Genomic DNA, 18,938 nt, shown 5'->3' with positions numbered 1-18,938 from the left:
TACATAGCACAGCACATTTAAGCTTTAGACACTTGGCAATTAAACCACATTAAAAACTGGACAAGACCCCCAACCTACACGTTCAGAAGCAGGTGTTCACAGTCCCTGTCTGGTGTCTGTATATGGGTCAAAAGCAGCAGAGGCAGCAGGCAGTTACTTAAAAGGACATGGACCACTATTATCTGGAAGCACATTGTTATCCCAGTGACATGTACCACTCCACCTTTCTCCACGGCGGTCTCATAATTCTGGAATGCCAGGTCCCGCTGATACACAATGAAGACAGACAACACAGCGTTTACTCTGTGGAGACATCCTAACTCCTACTATGCATGTGTGGTGATCTTGAATGCAACTCATCCTAAAAACTTGTCACAGTCATTCTGGGTTTTTAGGTTGGGTGATCCATCAATCTTGCACTCAACCATTTTCTTTTACGTCACCATCACTACCAAAGCTGAGCTGAATGGGAACTAGTGGCTGCAGGTAGCTCCCATACAGTTTTTTTTCCCATCATATGGAAAATATTTTAAATCTATCGTTCCATTGGGAGAATAAGTGGATAGAACTCCAGTGCTTTCACTCTTTCCAATACAGTGTATCCTTGGTTCTCCTTGAGGCTTTAATCCAATTTTTCTGTTCGTTTGCACAAGAATACAAGGGTTTCTTGCTTGGCAGCCAAACGTGGGATCATCCACACCACTGAATGCTTCAGGTAAGGCAAGAGGGACTGACATGCAGAAGTCTAGACCCTTCTGCTCAAAAGTTTCCACTGGTACAATCTGTGAGATTCCTCTGCTCTTCTAAGCCATATGGCTTTAGAAATTTCTTAAGGTCATCAATGTACCCTTGATAGGATTCTGAATCAGACAGGCTGAATGAAAAATCCAACACCAACATTGGTTTTGGAAAAACCATTTAAGTCCTGGACTAGGAACCTGATCACAATATTTTGGAACTTCATTGTTCAGAGTCTGAAGCATGGCTCACGTTGTGAATGAAAAGAGTGCAGCCAGGAACCCATAAAAGACTAGGTAGAAGAGCAAGATCAAACCCCAGCTCTTGGTGGTGCACCCCAGGAACTCTCCGGTGGTCCGGTTGTAGATGAAGAGCCTCCACTCGGCCAGGCTCTGGCTGAAGTCCTCATGGTGTGTGTGCCGACTGCTAGGGGAGCGGCGGCCGCGGGGGTGGAAGCCGCGAGGAGCGCAGAGGCGCGTTCCGGCTCGAGCGGCACCGCCTGGCGACGGCGACGGAATGCTGGCTGCAGTGAGCGCTCAAGCCGTCCGCGCTGCGCCGCAGGGGGCCCGGCCGGGCTACCGCTCCGGCCGTGGGAGCCTGACATCTCCCATCTTCTTTCTTTATTTAACTTGACTACATCTTGTCTTCTCCACCAGCTTATGAGGTCCATGGCAGCAAGGACATGACTGTCTTGGTCACAACTGCATACCAAGAGCCTGGCACATAATAAGAACTCAGTAAATGTTTATCAATTGGCTGGTTTGAAAAATAGTGTCCATATCTGGAGGGATTAAGCTAAGCAGGCATTTGTCACTGAGGAAAATAGAAAAAGCAAAATGTTGTGAGATGATTGGAAGAGAAGCATCATTCGTTCATCACCTTCATTTCAGTTCAGTTCAGTTCAGTCGCTCATTCGTGTCCGACTCTTTGCGACCCCATGAACCGCAGCACGCCAGGCCTCCCTGTCCATCACCAACTCCCGGAGTTCACACAGACTCACGTCCATCGAATCGGTGATGCCATCCAACCATCTCATCCTATGTTGTCCCCTTCTCCTCCTGCCCTCCATATTTCCCAGCATCAGGGTCTTTTCAAATGAGTCAGCTCTTTGCATGAGGTGGCCAAAGTATTGGAGTTTTAGCTTCAACATCAGACCTTCCAATGAACACCCAGGACTGATCTCCTTTAGGATGGACTGGTTGGATCTCCTTGCAGTCCAAGGGACTCTCAAGAGTCTTCTCCAACACCACAGTTCAAAAGCATCAATTCTTCAGCTCTCAGCTTTCTTCACAGTCCAACTCACATCCATACATGACCACTGGAAAAACCATAACCTTGACTAGACGGACCTTTGTTGGAAAAGTAATGTCTCTGCTTTTGAATATGCTGTCTAGGTTGGTCATAACTTTCCTTCCAAGGAGTAAGTGTCTTTTAATTTCATGGCTGCGATCACCATCTTCAGTGATTTTGGAGCCCCCAAAATTAAAGTCAGCCACTGTTTCCCCATCTATTTGCCATGAAGTGATGGGACCGAATGTCATGATCTTAGTTTTCTGAATGTTGAGATTTAAGCCGACTTTTTTTACTCTCCTCTTTCACTTTCATCAAGAGGCCCTTTAGTTCTTCGCTCTCTGCCATAAGGGTGGTGCATATCTGCATATCTGAGGTTATTGATATTTCTCCCGGCAATCTTGATTCCAGCTTGTGCTTCCTTCATCACCTTAGCCACTTTTTACTGAGCATCTACCATTGATGGAATAAGCCCTTTGTAGTCTTCAAGAGAAACCACAGTCGTGTTCCCTCTCAGTGCTGATGAGCTTTTAATCCAGTATGGCTGACCCCGCAGTGCCCTGAGCCTTCTGCTCTCTGCTTTGACCACTTTATATAGGGTACTGGTACTTCACAGGTACAGCAGCATTTAAACTAACTTCCCCAGTGTTTTAATTTAGAAAGTGGTGGGGAGCAGATTCTGATAATAATGCTAATACATTATGGCTTAGTAAATGTGGGACACTGGTGAGAAAAAGAATTACCATCCACACTTCCATCACCCAGGGGAAATTAGCAGATCACCCCCACCCCAAGTCTTCAATGTTTCTTTTTTCCTTTATTGTCAGTATTACTCGAAAGGCTCACAAAAGCACATGTCCAGAATTACTGGATAAAGTAGGACATTTGGGTGGGAAATTTTTGGATTGGTGAGAAAAATGATATTAGAGAAAGAATAATGAGAAAGCTGTGGGGGACACAAATTACTTATTCATTAGAGATACACACTGACATTCTATGAGTCCAGGAAAAAAATGAAGGAGAAGAATGGCAAAATGTTGACAATTGGTGCAGTTTTATGTCAGGTACATGAGCGTTCAATATAATATTCTCTTTATTTTTGAGTATGTTTGAAGTTTGAATTTTTCTATAATAAAAATGTTTTTTTTAAGTCTATTATAGTAATCTTGGAAAACCTAGACATGGGTGGTGGCAAAGAAAATAGAAAAGAAAGAAAAAAGATTGACTAATTCAATACATTTGACCTTGATAACAGATTTGATGCAACAACTTCAGCTGAGGGAAGAAGCAAAATTGACTCATTTCTACAGCCTGGGAAATAGAACAATGTCATTAAAGAGAACCTGTCTATAGATTCCTGAACTTTAAACAATGTACCTCATTGGCTTGTATGTATGGAAATAAATACACTATGTAAGCTTTAAAAAAAAGTAGGGTATTTGGGGGATTCTAATTATTCAGACATGTGCTAGGAAAAGAGGGAACTAAAGTCCTCTTTACTCGTAACTGATGGGAATTAATTGGGAATGAATTGAAGATAGATTATTAAAAGCTTTAGAGTTTGGACTTGCTTCTAGCTCACTTGCTCAAATCAGTTTCTACACCTTGCCTCTGTCTCCTCATCAGAAATGCCAATGAGCCTGGCAGTACCTCACACTATAGCAATTCAGCAAATACTGCCCTAGAATCAAGAGTAAATGTAGTACTTCCCAGAACAATGAAACAGATTCACAAGCCATATTTGTTCATCTTTCCCATAAGATGGGAAACTGTTTGAAATACGAATCATCCCATATAGGACACCCACTCTGAACTAGCTACAGTGCTGGACACTTTCCATAACTTACTGAATCTTCACAATGGCCCTAGAGGCAAAAAGTGGCTTCACATGGCGGAGGAAGATGTTGAAGCTCAGCCAGGTAAGTGAATGTCCAGGGTCCCACTTGACAAGTGCCTGGATCCAGCTAGAATTCATCTCTCTCTGGCTCCAAGGCCTTGTTGAGCTATACCGATAGACTTCACCTTGACCGTGAACCGTGGGGATACAAGGAGGACCTTCCCTGTGTCAGATTTAAAACTGCTCATGAACCCACAGGGCTGAGTACAGATTATCTGAAGGAACTAGGGAAAACGTCAAATTAATTGAGATCATCACAGGGTGAGATTCCTACTTAATAGACTAACTACACACTGGGGACCCGGCCTCAATACAGCCAGAATTGCAAACCACTGCCTTGTCTCATTCAGGGAATGCATTTGGATGTCTAGCTCCCTGCTACCACCTTTGATGACAGTGTGTTCAATAATCCACACTTGGGTAAGGGACTGGGCCACTGAGAGATGGGTGAGGCCCTTTTGGGAGCCCCAGGTCATGTCATGTTCCACTCTGACCTAAGTTCAAGAGGGAGAGGTCAGAGGCTGGATATGGGAACAGGATAGACCCCCCACACACACACAAGCTCATTTTGCCCCCAGAACAGAAGTGCACTGTGTTCCCTAGAAATGCTATGGGTGGGAGGGAAGTGAGGGCCGAAGAGTCAGGAACTGCATCTGCTGACTAAGGGGAGTTTTCCAACTAAAACAATTAAGCAAGGACACTGGTGCCCTGGGAAGATTTTCCTATTTCCCATCTTGCTGGGACCTCAGCCTTCCTTCAGCTTACACACTTTGCCTCCTCTTTGAACTCTGAGTTAGGTATGTTGCTTTCCTTTCTATTGCAGGACAGGTGACCTCAGGTTTAGTGAGAGCCTCATCACATGAAATACCCAGAAGAGGCTGGATAAACACCTGGCAGGGACAGCAGGCACTTGGTTCAGATCTGACGTGGGGTATTCATTCAACCTCTCATGTTCAAATGCACCTACTGCGGAGCTGCTCTAGTGTACGAAGCAGGCCTGATCCCTTCATGGAATTGACAGGTCAGGGGAGAAGACAAGCATGAGAACAAAGGCAGAAGGAAACATGTAATTGCCAACTGTGATGGTGCTATGAGTCCCAGAAGAGGGGGTATGGAGAATAACAACATGAGAATAAAGAACTTCAAGGAGGGTTCAACATGTGTTTTAAACAGTTCACTGAGGCAGTTGGAGGTCCATTTGGAAGCCATTTCATTGACCTTGGGGAAGGGTGATATGCCTTGAACCAGGTGCTGGTGGTAGAAGTAGGGTAAAGTGATCCTATTGGATGCTTTTTTTGGGGGGTGGCCGCATATTTCAGAGAAAAGAATGCTGTGTAGAAATGAAAGTGGATAAACAAACACTCACGTGGATGAATCTCATAAAATAACAATGAAAAATGAAACAAAATGCAACTTGCAGTGGGAGCTTAGTTCCTAGACCAAGGATTAAGTCCGCGGCCCCTGCCGTGGCAGCGTAGAGTCCTAATCACTGGACCACCAGGGAAGTCCCTGGACGCATACTTTGGACACAGAATTTCCAGGACTTGGTGGGACTGGAGAGGTGAGGGCTGGGAAGAAAGGTGAGGAAATGGAGATGACACCCAAGTTTGGGACTCGATAAGAGCATCTGAAACCGTATGTTTAGAATACTGTAAGATTTCCAGGTGATGGGGCTTCAAAATGCACATTAATTGGCAAGAAGTGGGGCCAGCTATCTCTTGGAGAAACACCGAGCCACCAGGGACTAAAGGCATTGCTACCTAAAATACCTTTCTGATGTTGGGGCTGAAAGGAGAAGCAAGCGAGGTTTTACCCAGGTGACCCAACCTCCTTTCTGTTCTTTCCCTTCCAGTATCCCAGGATTTCACTACCTCCAGCCAGTACGTCATTTGGAAGATAAACATAAGACATTCCTACAATCAGTAAGAAAAACATAGAAGACCCAATAGAAAATGTGCAAGAGATGTGAACAGGCCTTTCATAATAAAAGGATATCCAAGTTGCCAATAAACACATGAAAAGGTGCTCAACTGCATTAGTTATTAGAGAAACACAGAATAAAACCATGATGAACCTATCTACCAAACGGCTAAGATGAAAAAAGGTAATGATACCAGTTGCTGGCAAAGATCCAGAGCAGCAAACCCTTCTATATTATGAATGGGAATTTAAATTGGCACAACTACTTTGGAAAAAAGTTTTTGACAGCATCTACTAAAGCTGAATATATATATACTCATAACCCATTCCTATGGGTTAGCAATCCATTCCTATGCATTTATCCAATGATATATATATGTATTTGTGTCAGAAGATACATATGAGGATGTTTTGAGAGGCACTATTTGTAACAGTCAAAAACTGGGGAAAATTCAAGTGTCCATCCACAAGAGAATGGATTAATTGTAACATATTCAGATAAAAGAATGCTGTGTAGAAATCGAAGTGGCTAACCAACACTGCATGTAAAAGCATGGATGAATCTCACAAAATAATGCTGAAAAGTGAAAAAAAAAAAAGCAAAATTTTCTGTGGCTCAACTTACATGAAGTTCAAAAACTGGCAAAGTCAGGAGAGTAGAAGCCTTTGGAGAGGGGGTGATGGTGATTAAGACCGGATATGAGGATGTTTCTCTGATGCTGGTAATGTTCTTTTTCTTAATCTGGTGTCAGGGCAAATCCATTTCATTAAAAACCATTAATCTATGCCTTGTGATTTGTCTACATTGAAACTTATTTATGCTATACATCAATAAAATGTACTCTAAAAACATCTTTTGGGAGAGGGTTTGCCTATGGCAGGCAGGGGCAATACAGCTACAATAAATAACCAAAAGCATAGTCAAGGATAACCAAGGTCATAGCCGATCAGTGCCAAGCACCAACTTAAAAGAATGAGGATGAAAAAATAACATTAATAGATTGTAAAACCTCTTTAAAATGTTTATTTTCTGAGCCTTGAGGTACTGTTATCACAGCATTTGGCTGCCAACTTAGGTTTTGTCTATATGATTTGGTTGTATTTTGGAAGTTTACAAAGGCATTTTGCATCCTTTCCAAGGCAGGCTTTTGTACACGTATACATGTACACACCCATCTACCCACAAGGATATATACTGTACACAATGTAGTTTGTGACCATAAAACAATGAGAATGATTCCCATAACCACCCACAAAATGAGTCTGATTATTTTATCATCACACCTGCTCTAAGTGTGCGTGCTCCTTGCCACTGAATGCCCATTAAAGAAATCCAAAAATGATTTGAGAAGCTGGCCTGGTCATCAGAAAACTGTGCTATGAAATGAAAAAAGAAACACATCCTCTGGGGCCCACAATTTATCTATGTGCCCCTGGCCAACTGATTCAACCTCTTAGACTCCATTTTGGCTCATATAAAATGGAGGAAATTCTACATAAATTGTGAGACTGGAGCAAGAATTAAATAAAATAATTTACAGGAAAGTGCCTGCTGTGTATTAAGCCCTTAACAAATGCTAGACAGCTGCAGTAACGTAGCAGATAGTTTATCTGGCAATTCTACTCATTTTAAAGTAAACACATTAATAGTCTCTATTTTTTTTCCACAGTTGAGTGAGAACAAAAGTTCACGTCTTTTGAACTTGCTTTATAGACATTTTCAGAAAATGTTTAAAAATATGCCAACCCTGTCATTTCAGAAAGAAAAGCAGACACATACAGAGAAGAGCATTGGAACCTTAAATTTGAAGTCATGGAACAGACACCATTTCAGGTACACACACTAACACTAAAAATAAACTGAACCACCAGTTAATGATTCAATGAAAAGAAGGCCCAAAATAAAAATCATAAAAGTAAATTTATTCTAATTTCATAATTTAATCAAATTTATTTCAGTAAAACTAAACTACCTCCAGTGACAATAAATAATTACTAAGAAAAAATAACTTAACTGCAACCGTCTAAAGACAAATCCTTAATTTGGGGCTAACAAGAGTTGACTCATTGGAAAAGACTCTGATGCTGGGAGGGATTGGGGGGCAGGAGGAGAAGGGGATGACAGAGGATGAGATGGCTGGATGGCATCACTGACTCAATGGACGTGAGTCTGAGTGAACTCCGGGAGTTGGTGATGGACAGGGAGGCCTGGTGTGCTGCGATTCATGGGGTTGCAAAGAGTCGGACACGACTGAGTGACTGAAATGAAATGAACTGAACTGAAATATATATTATGTCTTTAATTTTTTTTCCTGACCTATATGTTTTTCATCATAATTCCACTAACAATTTGACCACATTTGTGATTAGAAAATGAACTTACTTTACCTGAATACCAGGATATTAACTAAAGTGTGGGACATTTGTATGCTGCTGCTGCTGCTGCTGCTGCTAAGTCACTTCAGTCATGTCCGACTCTGTGCGACCCCATAGACGGCAGCCCACCAGGCTACCCTGTCCCTGGGATTCTCCAGGCAAGAACACTGGAGTGGGTTGCCATTTCCTTCTCCAATGCATGAAAGTGAAAAGTGAAAGTGAAGTCGCTCAGTCGTGTCCGACTCTTAGCGACCCCATGGACTGCAGCCTACCAGGCTCCTCCATCAATGGACATTAAAAATATAACCATAAAAGTTCCATTTCTAAATATTGAATGGACTAATTACAAGGATGCTGAAGTCACCCTGAACAACAAAATAGGAAGACAACAGTGAGCTAGAGTAGGGGTGGATGTGAAGCAAGTGCAAAGGCCCTGGCGTAAGTGAGAATATGTCACTTTGAGGAACAGAAAAAAGTTCATTAAGAATGGAGAGCCAGGTACCGTGGGGAAGGTAATGGAGAAGAATGCAAGGCTATTTTTATGAAGACTTTGGATCACATGCTAATGAGTTTATTTTTTATCCACGGGGAAGCTATTAGAGGATTTTAAGTAGAGAGAACTGCAATCAGATTTGTGTTTTTGAAAGATCACTCTGATAAATAAACTATGATACATCAGATAATGAAGTATTGGTGGTGGTGCTTTAACTGTTAAGTTGTGTCCCACTCTTGGCAACCCCATGGACTCTAGCCCGCCAGGCTCTTCCGTCCGCAGAATTCTCCAGGCAAGAATACTGGACTGGGCTACTATTCCCATCTCCAGGAGATCTTCCCAACCCTGGGACTAGACTTGGGTCTCCTGCATTGCAGGCGGATTCTTTATGAACTGAGCCACCAGGGAAGTCCAATGAAGTATTATTCCGTGCTAAAAAGAAATGAGCAGTCAAGCCATGAAAAGATATGGAGGAAAATTAAAGGCATATTTCTAAGTGAAAGAAACCAATCTGAAAAAGCTACATACTGAATGATTCCAACTGTACTGACATTCTGGAAAAGGTAAAACTATGGAGACAGTAAAAAGAAAAGATCAGTAGTTACCATGGGTTAGAGGAGAAAAAGGCATGAACAGGCAGAGCACAGGGGCTATTTCAGGCAGTGAAACGACTTTGTGTGCTCCTGTGATGGTGAACACATGTCATTATAGATTTGTCCAAACCATAGAATATACAACAAGAGAAAACCCTGCAGGTAAACTATGGACTTCGGCAATAATGTGTCAACCCAGGTTCGTCAGTTGTAACAAATGCACTCCTGTGGGGCTGAGTGTTGAGAGTGCAGGAGGCTGACTGTGCAGAAGGGCAAGGGGAACTCTCTGTACTTCAGGTTCTATTTTGCTGTGAACCTAAGACTACTAAAAAGAAAATTAAGTCCATTTTTTAAAATCACTCTAGAGTACTATGTGGAGGATGGATGGGACAGGGACCACCCTGGAGAAAGGAAGCCCAGACAAGAGACTGTTGTTGCCCCTTGCTAAGACACGGAGCAGAAAACAGGAGTGAGTTTAGGGATTGGGGGAAGGGCACAGTGAGTTTAGCTGTGGAGTCAGGGGAAGCGTGTGAAGTCTGAGTTTCCCAGAGCTGAAAGGCATCCATGCCTAGTACTTTTTCCATTCTAAGCATTAAGCCCCAAATAAAGGCCCCCAGTGTGCACCCCTGCAGCTCTGTAAACACACACATCACAGCCAAGGCCAGCTCAAGCCATGCAGATGGTGGCTGGGCTCATGGATTCCAGAGCCAAACTCCCTGGTTTGAATCTCAGCTCTGCTACTTACCAGCTTGGACAGTTTATTTAACCTTTGTACTTCAGTTTCCTTACCTATGGAATGATGAGCAATAGTAGTACCTACCTCCTACGGTTGCTGTAGATTGAGTTAGTACAAAACAGCAAGGAAAGTGATGAATTCATCAACAGCCTATGAGCTCTTGCTATCAATACGATGACTGTGCCATACTTTGAATAAAGTTTAGCTCATGTACCCACTCATCCATTCCATTGCTCATCATAACAGTAAGTATTGATGGAGTCCCCACTACTGGTACTCAAAGAGAAATCATATCCTAATTCTACTCTCAAGAAACTTAGACTAACAGAGATTAAGACTTGCAAACTATATTTCAATCCCAATTTGAAGAATGACTTGAATTCATAAATGATAGCAAGTGTTATAAGAATATATACATCACCACAAAAAAATTTCAAATACTTTTAAAGTTCAAAGCCATGTATTTATCTTCCTTCATATTTATAGTTCTTCCTTTTTATATGGCTGTCTTTAAATGATATCTGTAACTTAATGTATATGTATTGGGCTTATGACTCAGTAAAGAATCCACCTGCAATGCAGGAGACCTGGGTTCTGTCCCTGGGTTGGGAAGATCCCCTGGAGAAGGGAAAGGCTACCCACTCCAGTATTCTGGCCTGGAGAATTCCATGGACTGTATAGTCCATGGGGTCACAGAGAGTAGAATGTGACTGCGCAACTTTCACTTCACTTCACTTCAATGTCTATATTATGTGTGTGCGCATACAAATATATCTAAGTACTTCCCCTTGATTTGCTTTTAAAAAGCAAAGTATTTGAAGAATGAAAGATGGTGCTAGAAAACCAGGAGTTATACAAAACCAACTGTGTACCCTGCCACATGAGCTGTGGTAGGGTACAAAGGTTCAGAGCACAGCATCTGTAACAAGACTTTCTGAGTTTAAATCTCAGCTCTCCCATTCACTAGTTATGCGACCCTCTACGGATGAGACCTCTTTGTGTCTCAGTTTCCCCTTCTGTAAAATGGGAATATAATAGTACTTCATATAATTGTTATGTGGCTGAAATGAATTAATAAACATGAAGCACTTAACAATAGTAAGAACTCTGAAAGTATGTTATTATCATGCAGAAATGTTACACGTGCTTATTTGTAAGCCCAACTTAGCATTCAAGTAACTCTAGAATATGCATCACTAACAAAGGGAAACACTAGATTTTACAAGCAATGAGTTTTTACAGGCGCTTCTCATCAAGTAAGCACTGTTAGGTCACCTTAACTGCAAGGTGTTGCCAGTCTCTGGTTCACAGCTTGAACCTGCCACCAGAGGGCGCCAACAACGGGTTTCTGACAAAGCTGTGCAAAAATAAAGGCAAGGAGAGGCAGAAAACAGGAAGATTAACGTTAGACTGACTTCCTGGCCTACTCCAGTCCCTTGGAGGCAGGATACATTTTTTACATTTAAAAGTCCAGTTGCAGCCTCAAGAACCTTCTGGTTTAAATGATTGATGTTGGTTTGAGTTTTAAGCTACATAGCCAAGACCTTTTTCTGAGTCACATTGCCATTCGACTTGCAGAGATGGCTGCAAGACTTACTTCCTCATAGATGATGAGCTGGGCTCAAAAACCACCAGCGATGGCCCAGCCCATTTCCAGTGGAATTAGTGTGTTCATGTTGTGCCTCCAGTGCACACGAAGATATTCTGATTGAATCACTGTCCACATTATTCCATATTACTCAGGTATATGTAAAAATATCTTTAAGTGTGCATGCTAAGTTACTTTAGTTTTGTCTGACCCTTGCGACCTCATGGACTATAACCCACCAGGCTCTTCTGTCCATGGGATTCTCCAGGCAAGAATACCGGAGTGGGTTGCCATGCCCTCCTCCAGGGAAGTGTGCATCTTACTTGTACCTAATAATTGCATATTCTGGTGAGTCACTTTTTAAATCTACACCTTCACTGTAACACTGTAGTTCTCCATTTATAGCCTGCTTTGTAAAAAATTATCTTTGTCATTTCCCAGTCTCTATTTTTAATTAATAGATGCATTTGTATATTTAAATTGTATTCAATTGTACATAGACCAGTGTTTTCATCTTTTTGGCAGCTGTAGTAACATTTTAGATCCATTTGTTATCTTTTATTATCCACACAGCATCATTTGCCATTTTTAAAAGTTAACTACTATTCAGTCACACACTGAATTACTTGCATTGTTCAGGGAATCATTGGAGGAAAATGTAACTGTTCACACCTGAATAGAACAGAAACTTGGATGTTATAGTTGCACAAAACGTGTTCTAGCTCACTCTCTGTGCGAGCTCAAGTCTTTCTGGGTTTTGAGGCTGATAGCGTCCGGCCCCATTTCCTCTCTGGCTCGTCTCCTGCTCACTCTTCCCTGTTCTTCCTGCCCTGACCTCCGCATCAGTCCTTGAATATCCTGGGCCAACCATCGTCTTGAAACTTGAGGCTGGAGGCTCTTCCTTTATCGCTCTTTCCCCGGATATTACTTCCTTGCCTCAAATAGCCCTCCTTCACTGAGTTCTCCCCTGATCACCCTCTGTGATATGAAACATGTTCAGTATCCTTCACCCCCAACCCCCACTATTTTTTCCCATGACATCTGTCACTTCTATCTTACGGTGTTATTTTCTTCACTTATTATGTATTGTCTGTCTCCCCCTCCCAGAATGTAAGCTCCACAAGAGCAGGGATTTTTGTTTGCTTTTCCCTTTTTAAGTATCCATGGTGCCTAGAATAGAGCCTGGCATATAATGGATGTTACGTAAATATCTTTTAACTAACTGAAAGATATTAATAATACAAACTTTTCCTGAGTAATAAGATATCTCTTTACCATTTACACTATGAGCATCGCACCTATTATCATGTCTGCAATTTTAGCTGAAACTGAGATGGCCACTAATCATTCATTTCAAGTGGTGCTTAGATTTTTGCGGAGGGTGGGGGGAACTAGAGCTTCAGCCTCAAACTATTCCCCTTCTAGCATAATCACAAGGTCAGATCTTCTAGGGGAAAAATCTCATACAGTGTCAGAGGATTCCATGATCGTTAAAATTTTCTTGTGATGTTTTCTCTCTCCATGTGGAGAGTGACACTTTCAGGCTATGACTCTTCTCCATCATCTCTAAACCCCTCCCTGAGCCTCTCCACCAAGCATGTCTAATAAGGAGGAGGCCAGGAAAAGGCTGCAAAGTTCTGTTCATCTAAAAACCACGTTCATTTTCTCTGTATATGTCTATAATACAATCAAGATTAATCAGTCCCTCAATTCCCCCAAAACAAGTAAAAAATTGATGATTGCCTTTCACCACGACCCCAATTTCTCCCCTAAAGAGAGTAATAAAAAGAATCAGATGTCACAAAAAGTATGTACCACAAAACCAATGAGTTTTTGATCCAATGGGCTTCATTAAAATTAAAAGTGTTTGCTATTCAAAAGACAGTATTAAAAAATGAAAACGATAAGTCATCATCCAGGAGAAAATATTCACAAATCATATAACTAGATCAACTTGTATCCAGAACATTTTTTTAAGTCTTACAATTCAATAATAAGGACAAACAACTCAATTTTAAAACAAATGGGCAAAAGAGTTAAACATATACTTCACCAAAGAAAACATACGGATAGCAAGTAAACACATAAAAAGATGTTCAGTATTATCGGTCACTGTGAAAATGCAAATCAAAACCATGATGAGAAACCATCACAAATCCTCCAGCAGAAAGGCTATAATCAAAAAGACAGATAATAAGTGTTGGGAGGATATGAAGAAACCCTCAGACATTGCTAGTAGAAATGTAAAAAGGAAAAGCTTTAAGCTTTAATACTGCTGATGGCCCTTTTCCCTGCTGTTTGAACAAAGGGCCAGGCATTTGCATTTTGCACTAGAGGTACAAATAAAGAAGCTGTAATAAAGAAGAATGAAGTAATGACCTATGCAACAGCAGGCATGAACCTCACAACCATTCTGCTTGATAAAACAAGCAGACACCAAAGACCACAGATTACATGATTCTATTTATAGAATAGTTCTAGGGAATAAAATGGTAAAACTATAGATTCAGACAGCAGAACTGTGTTCATCTGGCGCTGGAGGATGGGAGCAGAGATTGAGTGTGAAAAGCCCAAGGGAACGTTCAGGGTAATGGAAGAACACTAAAATGGGGTTATGGAGAAGGTTTAAATGTATTTAAAGACTAAGACTCACTGGACTGTACACTTATGATGGGTAAATTTTAAGGTATTCAAATTGTATCTCAATAACGTTGCTTAAAAAAAGAATCTGAATTCCTTGCTCCTATTTCCCACAACTGACCCACACATCTCATAAGGCAGCCTGGCCAGGCCCACAGACGCAGCTGCACAGTGTAGGGATCCCTCAGTCCAAAGCCAGGGAAACAGGATTAGTCCCAAGGCTGAGAACACCCAGGCAACTGAAGATCTACCCCCACGCCCACCACCATCTGCAAAGAGATGGGAGAGTACTGACAATACCTGGGAAGTACATGGTACTGAATTTTCTTAAGGAATCAAGAAAGAGTAGAACTCTATTGGCCAGTCTGTCTTTATGGAACCTGCATTTTCTGTGATTCTGGAATAAGAAAGAATCAAGAACAATCTTATGGTGCTAGGCAGAATCCTAAGATGGCCCCCATGAATCCCTACCCACCATGGTCATTCCCCGCATAATCACTTTCCCATCAGAGTGGGCAGGATCTGTGATTTGCATCTAGCCAATAGAATATGCAGCCTTGAAATTAAGAGATGCTTGCTCCTTAGAAGAAACGCCATGACAAACCTAGACGGAGTATTCGAAAGCAGAGACATCACTTTGCTGACAAAGGTCCGTATAGTCAAAGCTATGATTTTTCCAGTAGTCATGTAGGGATGTGAGATTTGGACCATAAAGAAGGCTGAACACCGAAGAATTGATGCTTTCAAATTGTGATGCTGGAGAAGACTCTTGAGAGTCCCTTTAGACCACAAGGAAATCAAACCAGTCAATCCTAAAGGAAATCAACCCTGAATGTTCGTTGGTAGGACTGATGCAGAAGCTCCAATAATTTGGCCACCTGATGCGAAGAACTGACTCATTAGAAAAGACCCTGATACTGGGAAAGATTGAGGGCAAGCAAAGAAGGGGATGACAGAGGATGAGACGATGATTGGACGACATCACTAACTCAATGGACATGAATTTGAGCAAACTCTGGGAGACAATAGAGGACAGAGGAGCCTGGCATGCTGTTGTCCATGGAGTCTCAGAGTCAGATATGACTTAGCAACTGAACAACAACAGAATATGGCAAAGAAAAAGAAATTGTGCAGATATAATTAATGTTTCAAATCAGTTGATTTTTAGTTCATCAAAAGGGAGATCATCGAGGGTGGGACTGACAATCAGGTGAGAGCCCTCCCTGAGGTCAGAAATTCCCCTTGCTGGCTTAATGAAGTAAGCCCCCATGTTAAGGAAACCCACATGGCAGGGAGTTGTGGGTGGCTTCTAAGATCTGAAGGCAGCCTGCAGCTGAAAGTCAGTAAAAAGTTGGAGCCCTCAGCTATAGGGCTGTAAGGAAGTGAATGAAAGTCACTCAGTTGTGTCTGACTCTTTGTGACCAGTCCATGGAATTCTCCAGGCCAGAATACTGGAGTGGGTAGCCTATCCCTTCTCCAACAGATCTTCCATACCCAGGAATTGAACCGGGGAAGGAAATGAATTCAGCTGATAACCTGGAGGAACTTAGAAGCAGATTCTTCTCCAAATGAGAATTCAGTCCAGCCAACACCCTAACTGCAGCCCAACAAGAGCCTCAGCAGAGGACACAGCTAAACTGTACTAACCTCCCAACCTTCTGAAACTGAAAGATAATAAATGTATCTTGTGTTCAATAGCCATGTTTATAGTAATTCATTAAACAAGAGAAAAATATACTCTTGCCCACACAGAAGAAGCATCCTTAACTTTGTCCAACTTTAAGACAGTTACATCTCATCAGGACATCTGAGCTGCTATGCTCATGAGAGTAGACTATTAAGTGTGGCAACTGAGTTTGCATGAGTGCACACTTAGTCACTTAGTCATGCCTGACTCTTTGTGACCCCATGGACTGTATGTAGCCCGCCAGGCTCCTCTGTCCATGGGATTTCCCAGGCAAGAATATTCGAGTGGGTAGCCATTTCCTTTTCCAGAGGAACTTCCTGACCCAGGGATCAAACCCTTGTCTCCTGTCTCCTGAATTGTTGGCAGATTCTTTACTGCCTGAGCCATTGGGATGCTGTGGAAAACCAGAGAACTAAACACGGTAGCTCAGCTGGTAAAGAATCTGCCTGCAAAGCAAGAGACCTGGACTCGATTCCTGGTCCGGGAAGATCCCCTGGAGGAGGGCTGGACTACCCACTCCAGTATTCTTGGGTTTCCCTGATGGCCCAGATGCTAAAGAATCTGCCTGAAATGTGGAAGACCTGGGTTCAGTCCCTGGGTTGGGAACATCCCCTGGGGGAGGGCATGGCAGCCCGCTCCAGTATTCTTGCCTGGAGAATCCCCATGGACAGAAGAGCCTGGCGGGCTACATACAGTCCATGGGGTCACAAACAGTCAGACACGACTGAGCGACTAACCACAGCACAGCACACGTGACTTTAGGGGAGAAATGGGGCTGGGTCGGAAATCAATTTTATCCCGTTAACATCAGAATGGGTGACTGCTATAGCTTAAAATGAGAAGGTATGTGAAAGGGCCTACCGCAATACCTGGCACATGATAGACGCTCCATGTTACTTTTTGGGCTTCTCAGTGGCTCAGTGATAAAGAATCTGCCTGCTAATGCAGGAGATGCGGGTTGGATCTGTGGGTCGGGAAGATCCCCTGGAATAGGAAATGGCAACCCACTCCAGTATTCTTACCTGGGAAATCCCATGGACAGAGGAGCCTGGCAGGCTACATACAGTCCTTGGGGTTGCAAAACAGACACGATTTATCGACTAAACAAGAAGCGCTACCTTACTCTTAACCCATGTGAAGCCTCTTCTTTTCTGCTTAACCCAAAATGTCAGTGTGCAGTTTAACAGTGATATTCTAGAGACAATAGGTCCAGCTTCATTTTCTTATCTAGGGTATCAGGACTCCTTAGCAGGCCAGCAAAGGACGTATCTTAAACCAGTGATCCTGAAGCTATTACAGAGCCACAATATTTGCACCACCCAATGGCTCTGGCATATGCAGGTGGGGTCACTCATACTGGCCACTCCTACATTAAAGAACAATAAATGACAAGAGCTGCCAGTTGCAGCTTAAATGTATGACAAAGAAGGATCCTACATTCTTTTCTCCCACACAGCCCAAGCTGTGAATGACAGCTCCTGGAAGAAGCTGTTCTAACAAAGGACCACCAGGGGGCGTCATACCATTAAAAAAAAAAAACAACCGGTTTATCAGCGGGATTACTTCAAATTCATTATCAAACGTCAAGGACCCTTTCTGAGTCCCTCCACGGAGGTAGCCCTCAGGGTAACCTGTGGTTTGGGGAGTTCTCTAGATACGGCAGAAAGTTCAGATTGGAGCAAATGTTATTCAATTCAGTTTAGTTCATCTCTATTGAACCCCACGGTGCTCTAGGCCCTGGGTTGTGGCTGGACACTCATGTCCTTGCTCTTAAGGAACTCTGGACAGTGAGGCAGACCATGGCACCCAGAGGACAAATGTGCTTGATCCATAAAGACACGGATGACACAGATGAGTGAGGAGGTTGGGGGAAGGCCAGGACCACAGTTGCCAGAGAAGAGACCCGAAATTCAATTCACCCGGAGATGTGTGGGCTAAAGTTAACTTCTGTACTCTCTGGAGAACAATTTTCTAAGAACATTTTGAGCAGAGGATTTTCAAAACTGGCCTTTATAACATTTATTAAGGAATGCATCTGTCAATTACAGCTGTCTCCTCTGTTCATTAAAGTAGATCCAAAAAAGTTCTGCTTAGAATATTCTGTGAGGTCTACTGTACAGCATGAGGAACTGTCCTCAATATCTTGTAATAGCCTATAATGGAAAATAACAATCTGAACAAGAATATATATGCACATATATATATGTGTATAACAATCATTTTGCTGTACACTCAAAACTAACACAATGCTGTAAATTAACTATACTTCAATTTTAAAAAATATTTCCCTTTTAACAAAAAAAATTACTTTAAAAATCTTTTTTAAAAAAGAACATTTTGCATGCAAGTAAGTTAAGTTTCTTTACTCTGTGAACAATAATACGGTCCTTACTTTGTATTTCTACCCTGATACGTTACATTATGTGATACCTAACGAAGTCCTGCCTGTGGCATCACCTGATATTGTCTTTTTTGTACATATCCCAAAATAGACAAAATAATATAGATATAAATAATATAATGAACCCTCATGTACCCACTGACCAGCCCCAACTACCCTCAATCCACCACCAATTTTGTCCTTTGTCCACCTCCATCCAGTTCACCACCTACAGTATCGTTCTGAAACAAACCCCAGATGTCAAATCACTTCATCTCACATACTTCAATATGTGTCTCTAAAACACAAAATTTCTCTTTTAATGTAACCACAGCATCATCGCCAAACCTAAACCAAGTAAAGAACAACTTCTCGATATCATTAAACATTCAATGCTCTAATATCCAAGCTTCCCAAAATAAGTCAAATGGTTGTGGGGTTTCTTTTCAGTTTGTTAGAATCAGGGTCCAACTAAAGTCAGCACATGGCACTTGACTGATACGTGTCTAAACTTCTTTTAGTCTATAGGTATCACCTCCATTCTTTATTTTTCATTTAATTAATTTGTTGAGTGTATTGGTTGCCTTTTAGATCAACTTA

At 42.1% G+C, this 18,938-nt stretch overlaps 1 pseudogene; it reads right to left on the bottom strand.

The window, feature by feature from the left end:
• Positions 1 to 206: 206 nt before the first annotated feature.
• LOC120877522 overlaps positions 207 to 18,938 on the bottom strand; it is a 58,230-nt pseudogene continuing 39,498 nt past the window's right edge.

The sequence above is a fragment of the Oryx dammah genome, unplaced genomic scaffold, assembly GCF_014754425.2.
Source record: "Oryx dammah isolate SB20612 unplaced genomic scaffold, SCBI_Odam_1.1 HiC_scaffold_18, whole genome shotgun sequence".
NCBI lineage: Eukaryota > Metazoa > Chordata > Mammalia > Artiodactyla > Bovidae > Oryx > Oryx dammah.
The sequence above is the reverse complement of the archived record's forward strand: the minus strand, read 5'-3'. Positions and strand labels throughout refer to the sequence as shown.